Source organism: Leptonychotes weddellii, chromosome 5 (assembly GCF_054177405.1).
Source record: "Leptonychotes weddellii isolate Sample4059 chromosome 5, ASM5417740v2, whole genome shotgun sequence".
Taxonomy (NCBI): Eukaryota; Metazoa; Chordata; class Mammalia; order Carnivora; family Phocidae; genus Leptonychotes; species Leptonychotes weddellii.
This window is the reverse complement of record NC_138373.1, coordinates 40,750,549-40,762,087: the sequence shown is the minus strand read 5'-3', so window position 1 is coordinate 40,762,087 and position 11,539 is coordinate 40,750,549. Positions and strand designations below refer to the sequence as shown.

Here is an 11,539-nt window from a genome sequence, read left to right as displayed (position 1 = left end):
TATTTTGTACCAAAACACTTGCTTTCTATAAGGCCCAAACTGCTGGATGGGTTTGCCAAGGAAGTTGGAGACTATCTTTGACATTAGGTACAATTTTTGGGATTTTTCTTAGGTCTGACAGAGGAAATGAATGGCTTTAGGTCAAGAACCAGATTATTTCTTTATCAGGTACACCAAGCTCTTGATGTACTCCTATGTCCTTTATGTAAGCTTAGTAAATCATCATCTAGAAGTTTCTGTGCTTAGTTAATTGTTCTGGTGGAGAAAAGGAAGGCACAAAGTTGAAGCCTTCTACTCAGTGCTGGCTGGGCTGTGGGTAAACATCACTTGACCTTGATTCGCCCACTGAGAAAAGAATCTTATCTCAGACTCTGTCCACATCCTTTTGAATCCCCTTTATTTTCCTTGTCTTTCATGTTGCTCACATTGGCCACAAGGGCCAGAAGAGTTCTCTTTCATTTTGAACAACATCAGAGAAGAAAAACAAATCACCTAGCCCACAACCGTTTTTCACCCACCCACCTTTCCTCCAGCCAAGTAAGTTTTCACTGCATCCTCTTAGATACTGAGTAAGGCACATGGAAACAAAGTGCATTGTAAACAGGATCACCAGCACCTGAGTCCTGCTCCCTGTCCACCAGGGGACAGGTAGGTCCTTTGGAAAGGGGCAGATGGAGAGGGGAGATGTGGCAGCCACTGGTACTGTGCAGAACCCACAGCATCTGGGAGTTTGTCAGAAATCACGTTAGCCTTCAAGCTTGCCCTACCGAATCCAAATGTACATTTTAATAAGACCCCCAGGCGACTTGTATGCACAGTAACATTTGAGAACCACGCCCATGGACAACATAAGCATAGTCCCACTGTTTGCAGAGAATCCACCTTAGACGTCACTCTCTCAGATCAAATGACCTACGGTGTTAGTATTTCTGGTTCGCTTGAGGGACACAAAAATATCAGCAGAAAACTCATTTTAGTACTATTCCCCTTTCAAAAACAAAAGGGTAAAAGATAAAGGAGTAGCTTTATATTGGGGGAATAGAGCTGAGGGCATGTGGAGAAGTGAAATAAAGGGGGTGTCAGGATTCCAAATCCAATTAGGATCCCCTGGTCTGCATCTCTCGCTCCTATCCTTCTCACTGTGTGACAGGGCCCCTTACAGGAAGAAAGTACCTCATTTCACCAAGTTTCTCAGCTTTTATTTGAAACCCAAGCAGAGAGGCTGCGTAGGTGCCCTCCTGGGAACAGTGGTGCATAGTTGATGGGATGGCCTAATACTTGAGAGAACAGATGCCTGAGAGACAGAAAAGCTGGTTTGAACTTCTAAATCTGTTGCTGTGCATCCTTGGTTGTCATTCCTGTCCTCCACGACACGAGAACTACAAATACCTAATCTTTCCCCGCCTAGCAGGGGCACGGTGAGATGGGGACGTTGAGCCTCTCAATCCACTGGAGGGAAAACAAAAACCAAACAAAACAACCGTGAAAAGAGAAGAGTGTCCTAGGGTTCCTCATCCTCACTCACCCTTCTCCCCAGACCTGTTTGGTGATACAGTCCAGAGGAAGGTGGCTCTAGTTACTGTCGCTAATGTCAGCTGAAGAAGCCAAAAGCACCCAAGGGGGGTTGCACTTGAGTTGAGCAGGAAATTCCCGGAGGCAACAAACCTGCAAATATCCCAAGGGAAGATGCCCCATGACTCTGTTGCAGGAGCAGTGATGAATGAAGGTGAAGTGTGAGAAAGAGGGGAAACACACGGGAACCTGCCTGTGTCTTTCAAATTACCATTCAGAGCAAAACTCCAAAACAAGATGTGAAACACTGTCAATGTCAGAAAAGCTTAATTTAACTCCCTCTCAGTACACGACAAAGCCCTTGGGATTTTCAGGATTAATAATAGGCATTGTCTGTCTCTTTTCCCCTCTGCCCACATAAAAGGTACAAGAGCTAAAAGGCAAGGCCACAGGAATATTATGAGCCTGAGCCTACGGTAGGTAGGACTCCTGTCCTCGGAGCCCCATTTTTCAAGCTCCAAGCATTTGCCGATACCATCCAATGCCAAGTTAGTAATCTGAAAGTTTCCTCCACTCCATAGAAAACAGACACTTTACTCTCAGAAGAGAAAATGATATCTAAATCCAGAATTAGACCAATACTGAAAAATTACAGAGAGGAAACTTCCCCTACCCACCTTCTAAAGAAAATTCTGGAAAAAAAACAAAAAGAAAGAAAAGGAGAGGAGAGGAGAAGGAAAAGAAGAAAAGAAAAGAAAAGAAAAGAAAATTTGTGTTTGTTTCCTGAGCTTCTAGGCCCACTTGTGGTGTGAGCCAGGAGAATGAGTAGAACTGAGAGCATAGAACAATTTCTTTTAAAAAGTCAGAGCCACTGGTAGAAGCAAGAAATGGATCTGGAAAGAGAAAAGCCCCTGTTGGCTGAATTTCAAGGAAGAATATTCAGAATTTTTAGTGAGTAAACCTAGTGAATGGATGTGGCTGCCATGCTGTGTGGGAAGAAGTTTTGTAAGTGATAATACAGGGGAAAAGTATTTAAAGACATCTTGCTGAGTCACATATGCGGAATTCTTCATTACTCCTGTGCAAGACTTCGGAATAGACAGTGGTTTTGATTCTTTTTTTTTTTTTTTTGCCCCCAGATGTTGTACTGCTGGGGTTTTGTTGTTTTGTTTTTGTTTTTTGGTTGTGTTGTTGTTGTTTTGTTTTGTTTTTTATGATACCTAGGAGGGCTAAAAATATTCCAGACTTACTCTTGTTAGATTAAGAAAAAGGAATGTTTCAGGGCTACCTTTCCCATACTCTTGTACCTCCTATTTCTTCAGATGCTATCTGGAACACCCTTGGCAAGGCATTCCAGGGAAAAGGATTATAGCCAAGCTCTTCACCTGTTCTTATATAGATCAGAGGTTTCAGTGTTTCTAAATTCCAGGAAAGATGCTTTTATGAAAATGAAATCTGTGGGAGAAAGAACTTCTGGAATTCCCCTTGTCCCCACATGATGAATATCCTGAGATATTCAAGCTAATTTGTAATGACTCTGGGAATTTCCATGGTCTTATTTAGAAAAGCATATCGTCGTGTAATTCAACAGTTTTTAAGGACACAAAGTTGCCTCAAAGGCAATTTGCCTTAAAAAAGATTTAGGTGTTTAGAAATGTTCTTGGTTTGTGAATAAGTTACCAGAATCCAAATGCATCTGAGGTCAATCCTTGATTATTTGCGCTAATGAATAATTACAAGAGTTGCTAAGTATACTTCTTACTGATTTTCCTGAAGCAAAATTATAGTGAAGTGCAGCTCTCAAGTGTACAACTTGATGAGTTTTCAAATATGTACACTCATATAATCAACATTTCCATCACCTGTCTTCTTCCAGCCAGTCCCATGAACCACAAGTAACCTCTGATTTCTTTCTGTATACTGGTTCTATCTTTTCTCGAACTTCCTACAAATGGAATCAAACAGTATGTATGATTTTGTGTATGTCTTCTTTTGTTCAACACAATATTTTTGAGAGTATTTAAAGCCACTATAAATATTTTGTATAAGTCTTCTTGTGAACATATGCTTTCACTCCTCTTAGATAAATACCTTGGAGTGGAATGGTTGGATCCTAGGATGGGGAGATAAATAGTTAACTTCCCTAAAAAAACAAAAACAACTCTCAGCTTTCTGAGGAATGCTATCATTTTACACTCCCACTGGTCATGTAAGAGAGTTCTGGTACTTCTACCTTCTCTCCTGCTTTTGTTGTTGTTAGTCTTACCTATATTACCTGTTCTGATGGAATATTCCGTGGTGGTTTCCAATTTGCTTTTTTTGATGTCTACGGATGTGGAGCATCCTTTCAAGCACTTACGGATAATCATCTGTCTTCTTTGGAGGAGTGACTTGTTCAAGTCTTGGCCCATCTGTTTATTGGGTTGTTTGCTTTTTAGGATTGATTTGTAGTTCTTTAGATAATGTGGACACAAGCCTTTTTGTCAGAGGTGCGTGTTGCAAACATATGCTTCCAGTCTATCACTTATTTTTTCATATTCTTAATGTCTTGGGATGACCAGAAGTTTTTGATTTACTTATCTTTTACAGTTGGTACGTTTTGGGTCCTCTCTAGGAAATCTTGGCCTATCCCTAGTTTGCAAAGCTATTTGCCTTCACTGGCCCTTAGAAGCTTAATAATTTTAACTCTTATGTGTATACCTTTCATGGATAAATCTAGGGTATGAATTTTTTTATGTTCGGATATATAATAAAATTAATTTTTGTATGTGAAGTAAGGTTCTTTTTCCCCATAAATTTATCCATTTGTTCCAGAGCATTTGTTGAGAAGATTTTCCTGCCCTCATTGAACTGCCATGGCATATTTATAAAACAATTAACTGAACATACATGTGTGAGTCTATTTCTGGCCTTTCTATTCTGTTCCATTACTCTATTTGTCTATCCTTCTACCAGTTTAAACTGTCTTGGTTACTGCAGCTTTATAGGAAGTCTTGGTATCAGATGATATGAATTCTCCAAAATTGTACAATCTTATTAAGATAGCCTTAGTCTATTGTGTTTCCAAAGAGGTTTTAGAATCAACTTGTCAAATTTCTACCAAAAAGTGTATTGTATTTTTTTAAATTGTAATTGCATTGAATTTGTTGATCAACTTAAGGTGAACTGATGTCTTTTTTCAAAGAATGAATCTTCCAATCCATAAACATTGTACATTTCTCCATTTATGTAGTTAATTTATGTTGGCAATGTTTCAGAGTTTTCAGTTCAGAAGCCTTGCAAGTTTTTAGTAAATTTATTCATGAGTATTTTATTTTTTGATGCTATCATAAATGATTGTTTTTAAATTTTTTAATGTTCTAATTGGTTGCTTCCAGTATATAGAAATAAATACAAGTGATTTTTGTATATTAAGACAGCTAAATTTACCAAGTTGTAGTAGTTATTTTTCAGATTTCTTAGTAATTTTATGTAAGCAATCAAGCCATCTGTGAATAACATTTATTTTGAAATCTACTTTCTGATATTAATGTAGCCACACCAGCTTTCTTATGCATACCTCTGCATAATGTATCTTTATATATATTTTATTTTCAATCTATCAGTGTCTTTGTATTTGAAGTATGCTCTCTTGTAGACAGTACAGGGTTGGGGCCTGCTGTTTTATCCAGTCTGAAACTTCCTATCTTTAAATTTATGTGTTTGGTGTATGTTTCATACAATTACTGACATGGTTGGCTTTAAGTCTGTCCTTCTGCTACCCTGTTTCTCAGGTGTCCCATTTGGTTTTGTATTCCTCTATTCTTCTTTTTCTCTCTTAATTTTGGCTAACCAAAAAAGTATTTTAATACTCTATTTTATGTCTTCTATTGCCATTTTAGCTACATTCTTTGTATTGTTATTTGGCAACTTCCCTAAGCTTTCCAGTATGCATCCTTAACTTATCACGATCTCCTTAGACTTAGGATCGTATCATTCCACATATAAGAGCTTTATGAAAGAAATATTCCACTTACCTCAACTGTTATACTGTAGTTGTTACACATTTTACATTGACATATGCAATAAAACTCACCATGCACTATTATTTTTATTTTAAATAGTTCTCTTTCAAAGAAATTAAAAGATGATCTTTCTACTTACCTAAATATCTACCAGCACTCCATTCTTTTCCTGTAGACCTATTTCTGTTATAATTATCCACATAGCCTGCAGAATTTCCTTTCAGCATTATCTTTTATAACACAGGTGTGCTGGTAATACATTCTCTAAGCTTCCATTTATCTGAAAATATATTAATTTCATCTTCATTTTTGAGAGAATTCCAGGTTGGCAGGCTTTTTTTCTTTTTACAACTTTGAATATGTTCTACCATTATTTTCTGACTTCCACTGTTTCTGCTGAAAAGTCAGCCATTATTCACTATTGTTCCCTGTATGTGGTGTGTCCTTTTTCTCTGGCTACTTTCAAGATATTCCCATTATCTTTAGTTTTCAGCAGTGTGGCTATGATGTATCTAGGTGTGGTTTTCTTTATATTTATCCTGCTTGGAATTCACTGCTTGAAGCATCTTGGACCTCTAAGTCAATGTTTGTCATCAAATTTCAGACATTTTGGCTATTATTTCTTCAAATATCTTTTCTGCCCCATTCTTAATGTCCTACTGCTTTGGGACTTCAATTAAATATGATAGGCTATCTGATATTTTCCCACAGGTTACTGGAGGTCTATTCAAATTTTTGCTTGAAATTTTTTTCTCTGTGCTCATCAGTTTGATAATTTCTATTGATCTGTCTTCAAGGTGTGGTGAAGCTTATTTCAGATATTATAATTTTCAGTTCTAGAATTTTTATTTGGTTCTTTCTTATACTTTTCATTTATCTTCTGAGATATCCTATTGATTCACTCATTATGGCCATGTTTCCTTGAAATTGGTAGTTGACAATTTTTTTCTTAAAGGGCCAGAGAGTAAATATTTTCAGCTCACGGGCCACCTAGTCTCTGTTGCAACCACTCGACTCTGCCTTTACCGCATAAAAGCAGCCACAGACAAAATGTAAATGAATGAGTGTGGGTTTGTTCCCATAAAACTTTCTTTATCAAAATAAATGGCGATCAATTGTCTGCTAATTCCAAAATCTGGGTCATTTTAGGGTCTGTTTCAACTGACTCCTTTTTTTTTTTTTTTAAATGGATCACATTTTCCGGGCGCCTGGGTGGCTCAGTTGCTTAAGCGACTGCCTTCGGCTCAGGTCATGATCCTGGAGTCCCGGGATCGAGTCCCGCATCGGGCTCCCTGCTCAGCAGGGAGTCTGCTTCTCCCTCTGACCCTCCCCCCTCTCATGCTCTCTCTATCTCATTCTCTCTCTCAAATAAATAAATAAATAAATAAATCTTAAAAAAAAATGGATCACATTTTCCTATTTCTTCACATGTCCAGAATTTTTAAAAACTTGCTGGATATTGTGAATTATACATTTAGAAGCTCTGGAATATGTTGTCTTCCTTTAAGAGGTATTGAATTTTGTTCTTACAGGCAGTTCAATTACTGGTGCATCCTCCTGTCTAACAGGTTTGGTTTTAGTCTTTGTAAGGGTGGGTCTGTTTGGGGGAGTACCCAAATTCCAGCCATGCCAGCAGCCTAGAACTCTGATTTTTTTCTCTCCTCAGGCAGTGAGACCATGGCTCTGCTTGGGTTCTGCTTTGGTGCCACTTGGCAAGAAAGTGGCCATGAAGGAATCCATGGCAATGGTGGGGTTCACTTCATGGTTCCCTCTTCTCAAATAATATAGTGCTGTACTGTCTGTTACTAAATACCTGGAAACACTTTTTTTGCACATTTTGTCTGGTTTTAAAGTTGTTTTCAGCAGGAGGGTAAGTTTTGGTACCAAAATTTTGTCATGGCTAGAGGCAGAAGTCCTCATTGATTTTTCCCCCCTTCAATTATTTTATCTAGCTCAGGGAATAGCCATTGCTTATAAGTTGTTTTGGTTTTTTTTTTTTAATTGACGTTATGGTTTAAAGTAGTGTTAGGTTTACAACAAAACCAAACAAAAGGTACAGAGATTCTTCATATACTTCTGACCTCGTTCATGCGCAGCCTCCCACATTATCATATTATCAACAGCCCCCACCAGGTAGTGTATTGTTTCAGTTGATGAACCTATGGTGACATTTCATTATCACCCAGAGTCCACAGTTTACATTAGGCTTCACTCTTGGTGTTGCATATTCTACGGGTTTGGGCAAATGTATAATGACATGTATCCACCATTATAGTATCCTACAGAGTATATTCACTGCCTCAAAAATCCTTTGTATGCTGCCTATTCACCTCTCCCTCCTCCCTAACACCTGGCAACCAGGATCTTTTTACCGTCTCCATAGTTTTGTCTTTTCCAGAGTGTCATACAGTTGGAATAACACAGTATGTAGCATTTGAAATTGGCTTCTTTCACTTAGGAATATGCATTTAAGTTTCCTCCATGTCTTTTCTTGGCTTGATAGCTCACTTCTTTTTAGCACTGAATACTATTTTATTGTCTGGATGGACCAGAGTTTACTTATCCATTCACCTACTGAAGGACAGCTGAATGTAGCTTCCAAGTTTTGGCAATTATGAATAAAGCTGCTAGAAACATCTGTGTGCAGATTTTTAGGTACACATAACTTTTCAACTCTTTGGGTACATACCAAAAAGCATGGTTGCTAGATTGCACGGTAAGAGTGTGTTTAGTTTTGTAAGAAATTGTAAAAACCCTCTTCCAAAATGGCTGTGCCATTTTGCACTCCCACCAGCAAGGCATGTGGGTCTCTGTTGCTCCACATCCTTGCCAGCATTTGGTGTTCTGGATTTTGGCCATTCTAAAGGTGTGTAGTGGTATCTCCTTGTTGTTTTATTTGCACTTCCCTGATAACATATGATGTGCAGTATCTGGTCATATGCTCATTTGCCATCTACATATCTTCTTTTTTTTTTTTTTAAAGATTTTATTTATTTGAGAGAGAGAGAGCATGAGAGGGGGGAGGGTCAGAGGGAGAAGCAGACTCCCCGCTGAGCAGGGAGCCCGATGCGGGACTCGATCCAGGGACTCCAGGATCATGACCTGAGCTGAAGGCAGTTGCTTAACCAACTGAGCCACCCATGCGCCCGCCATCTACATATCTTCTTTGGTGAGGTGGCTGTTAAGGTCTTTGGCCCGTTTTAAAAACTAGGTTGTTCATTTTCTTATTGTTGAGGTTTAAGTCTTCTTTGTATATTTTACATAACAGCCCTTTAGCAGATATGTCTTTTGCAAATATTTTCTCTCAGTCTGTGGCTTGTTTTCACTACCTTGACAGTGTCTTTTGAGAGCAGAAATTTTTTATTTTAATGAGGTCCAGCTTCTCAATTCTTTCTTTCATGGACTGTGCCTTGGATGGTGCATCTAAAAAGTCATCACCAAATCCAAGGTCATCTAGACTTCTCTTATATTATCTTCTAAGAGTTTTATAGTTTTGTGTTTTACATTTAGGTCTGTGATCCATTTTGAGTTAATTTTTGTGAAGGACGTAAGGTCTGTGTCTAGATCCGTTTCTTTGCGTGTGCATACCCAATTGTTCTAGCACCATTTATTGAAAAGACTACTCTTGCTCCATGGTATTGTCTTTGCTCCTTTGTCCAACATCAGGTGACTATATTCGTGTGGGTCTATTTCTATTTCTATTTCTCTATTCTGTTACATTGGTCTATGTGTTGTTTATTCTTCCGCCAATACCACATTGTTTTGATTACTGTAGCTTGATAGTAAATCTTGAAGTCAGGTAGTGTCAGTCCTCCAACTTTGTTCTTCTCCTTCAATACTGTGTTGGCTATTCTGGATTTTTCTGCCCCTCCATATGAACTTTAGAATCATTTTAGAATCAGAATTGATATCCATACAATAAGTTACTGGGAGTTTTATTGGGATTGCATTAAATCTATAGATCATGTTGGGAAGAATTAACATATTGACAATATTGAATCTTCCTATCCATGAACATGAAATATCTCTCCATTTATTGAGTTCTTTGATTACTTATGCCAGAGTATTATAGTTTTCCTCGTATTGTTCTTATAGATATGTTGTTCTATTTATACGAAAGCACTTTATTGTGGTGGTGCTAATGGAAATGGTATTGTGTTATTAAGGTCAATTTCCATTTGTCCTTGCTGGTATATAGCAAAGCAACCGATTTTTGTATAATAGCTTTGTATCCTGCAACCCTGCTAAAATTGCTTATTAGTACCACAAGGGGTTTTGTCTGTTCTTTCAGATTGTCTACGTAGACAATCATGTCATCTGCAAAAGGAAATTTTATTCCTCCCCAATCTGTACATCTTTTTTTTTTTTTAAAGATTTTATTTATTTATTTGAGAGAGAGAGAATGAGAGAGAGCACATGAGAAGGGGGAAGGTCAGAGGGAGAAGCAGACTCCCTGCCGAGCAGGGATCATGACCTGAGCCGAAGGCAGTCACTTAACCAACTGAGCCACCCAGGCGCCCGCAATCTGTACATCTTTTATTTCCTTTTCTTTTCTAATTGCATTAGCTAGGACTTCCAGCACCATGTTGAAAAGTGGTGATGAGAGGGTACATCCTTGCCTTGTTCTTTCATTGGTTTTTGGGATTATTATTATTACCTTGTTTTAGCAATAGATTTACCTTCTGATACTCAAAACATAGGTTGGTATTGATGTACAACAAGTATCAGTGAATGGTACTGAGGATATGGGCTGTAGAGAGAGATGACCTCTTGCAGGAGACAGAGTTAAGGTAAACTTCAGCCCTGCCTCTATCTGAATTACCATTCTCCTTTCCTGGACAGAGGAAAAAAGGAAGGAAGCAGAACGGGCATCTATTCTTTGTCTATTATGTGCGGGGTGCTCTGCAAGTTACCTTTGTATGTTATTTCATGCAATCTTTAAAACAAACAGTAAGGGGTACCTGGGTGGCTCAGTCGGTTGGGCATCTGCCTTCGGCTCAGGTCATGATCCCAGGGTCCTGGGATTGAGCCCCGCATCGGCCTCCTTGCTCGGCGGGAAGCCTGCTTCTCCCTCTCCCTCTGCCTGCCACTCCCCCTGCTTGTGCTCTCTCTCTCTGTCAAATAAATAAATAAATAAAATCTTAAAAAAAAAATAAAAATAAACAAATAAAACAAACAGTAAAATGATGACGATGATTATAATACCCAGTTTACAGAAAAAGTGGCCAAGCCTTAGATAAGTAAAAGCAGTGATACTATATAGCTAGTAAGCTGGTAGAGCTAGGATCTAGAAGCCCATTTTTCTCCCCTTTCCACCGTGCTACCTTTCTTGCCTTAATATGATGATTATTATGATTACCAGTATTTATTCAGTACATATGTTACATGTCCCTTCACAATCACTGGCCCTTTGAGCCATTCAAATTGTTTCCATTTAGACCCTTCTTGGTGAGAGCTGGGGCGAGCTGTCCACACTCTCCTCATCTTCCGTGATTTCGGAGATCAGGAGTATCCTGAGTCTTGGACAAGGGTGGTCTTCAGCACGGCAAGATGCTGGGCACAGTGTAAGGACAAAGAGAAGTCTCACTCCAATGGAGTGATGATTAATAAGCAATCGCTGGACTGTCCTCTGCCAGCAACGAGTGCAGCAACCAGCTGGATGTGGCGCCTGTGCTGGTTCCTGTGATCCTTCCTAGCCACTCTCCTTATCCAGCCTGTGGCTTTTCCCTAAAAATCTAATCTCTCGAAGCAGGACTTGTTGCAAGATATGCAATGGAATCATTTTTCTGATTTGAGCAGCGCCTTTTATTTCCTTAATACTTGGGCATTTGGCCACTATTTCAGGTGTCCTTGGTGGGAAACCAGTGTCTGTTTTTGAAGGGGGCTGAGAAAGGGTCAAGTTTTTGTGGTATGAGAAGGAATTTGGTAAACTCAGCGGTGTATAGGTGAGTAAAAAATACACACTTCCTACTTGCCAGACTTTGGGTGGGTCACTTTGCATATATTTCTCAAAAAGAAAAGAA

At 38.9% G+C, this 11,539-nt stretch overlaps 1 protein-coding gene and 1 long non-coding RNA gene across 3 annotated transcripts in view; one reads left to right on the top strand and one right to left on the bottom strand.

The window, feature by feature from the left end:
• The window catches only part of LOC115941433 (uncharacterized), a 29,242-nt gene that overhangs the window by 3,126 nt on the left and 14,577 nt on the right, over positions 1–11,539 (bottom strand). The window contains exon 4 of the long non-coding RNA XR_014145447.1: positions 10,478–10,628. This is a non-coding gene — a long non-coding RNA (uncharacterized LOC115941433). The remainder of the gene's footprint in view (positions 1–10,477; positions 10,629–11,539) is intronic.
• The window catches only part of IL2RA (interleukin 2 receptor subunit alpha), a 50,431-nt gene that overhangs the window by 25,368 nt on the left and 13,524 nt on the right, over positions 1–11,539 (top strand). The window lies entirely within an intron of this gene.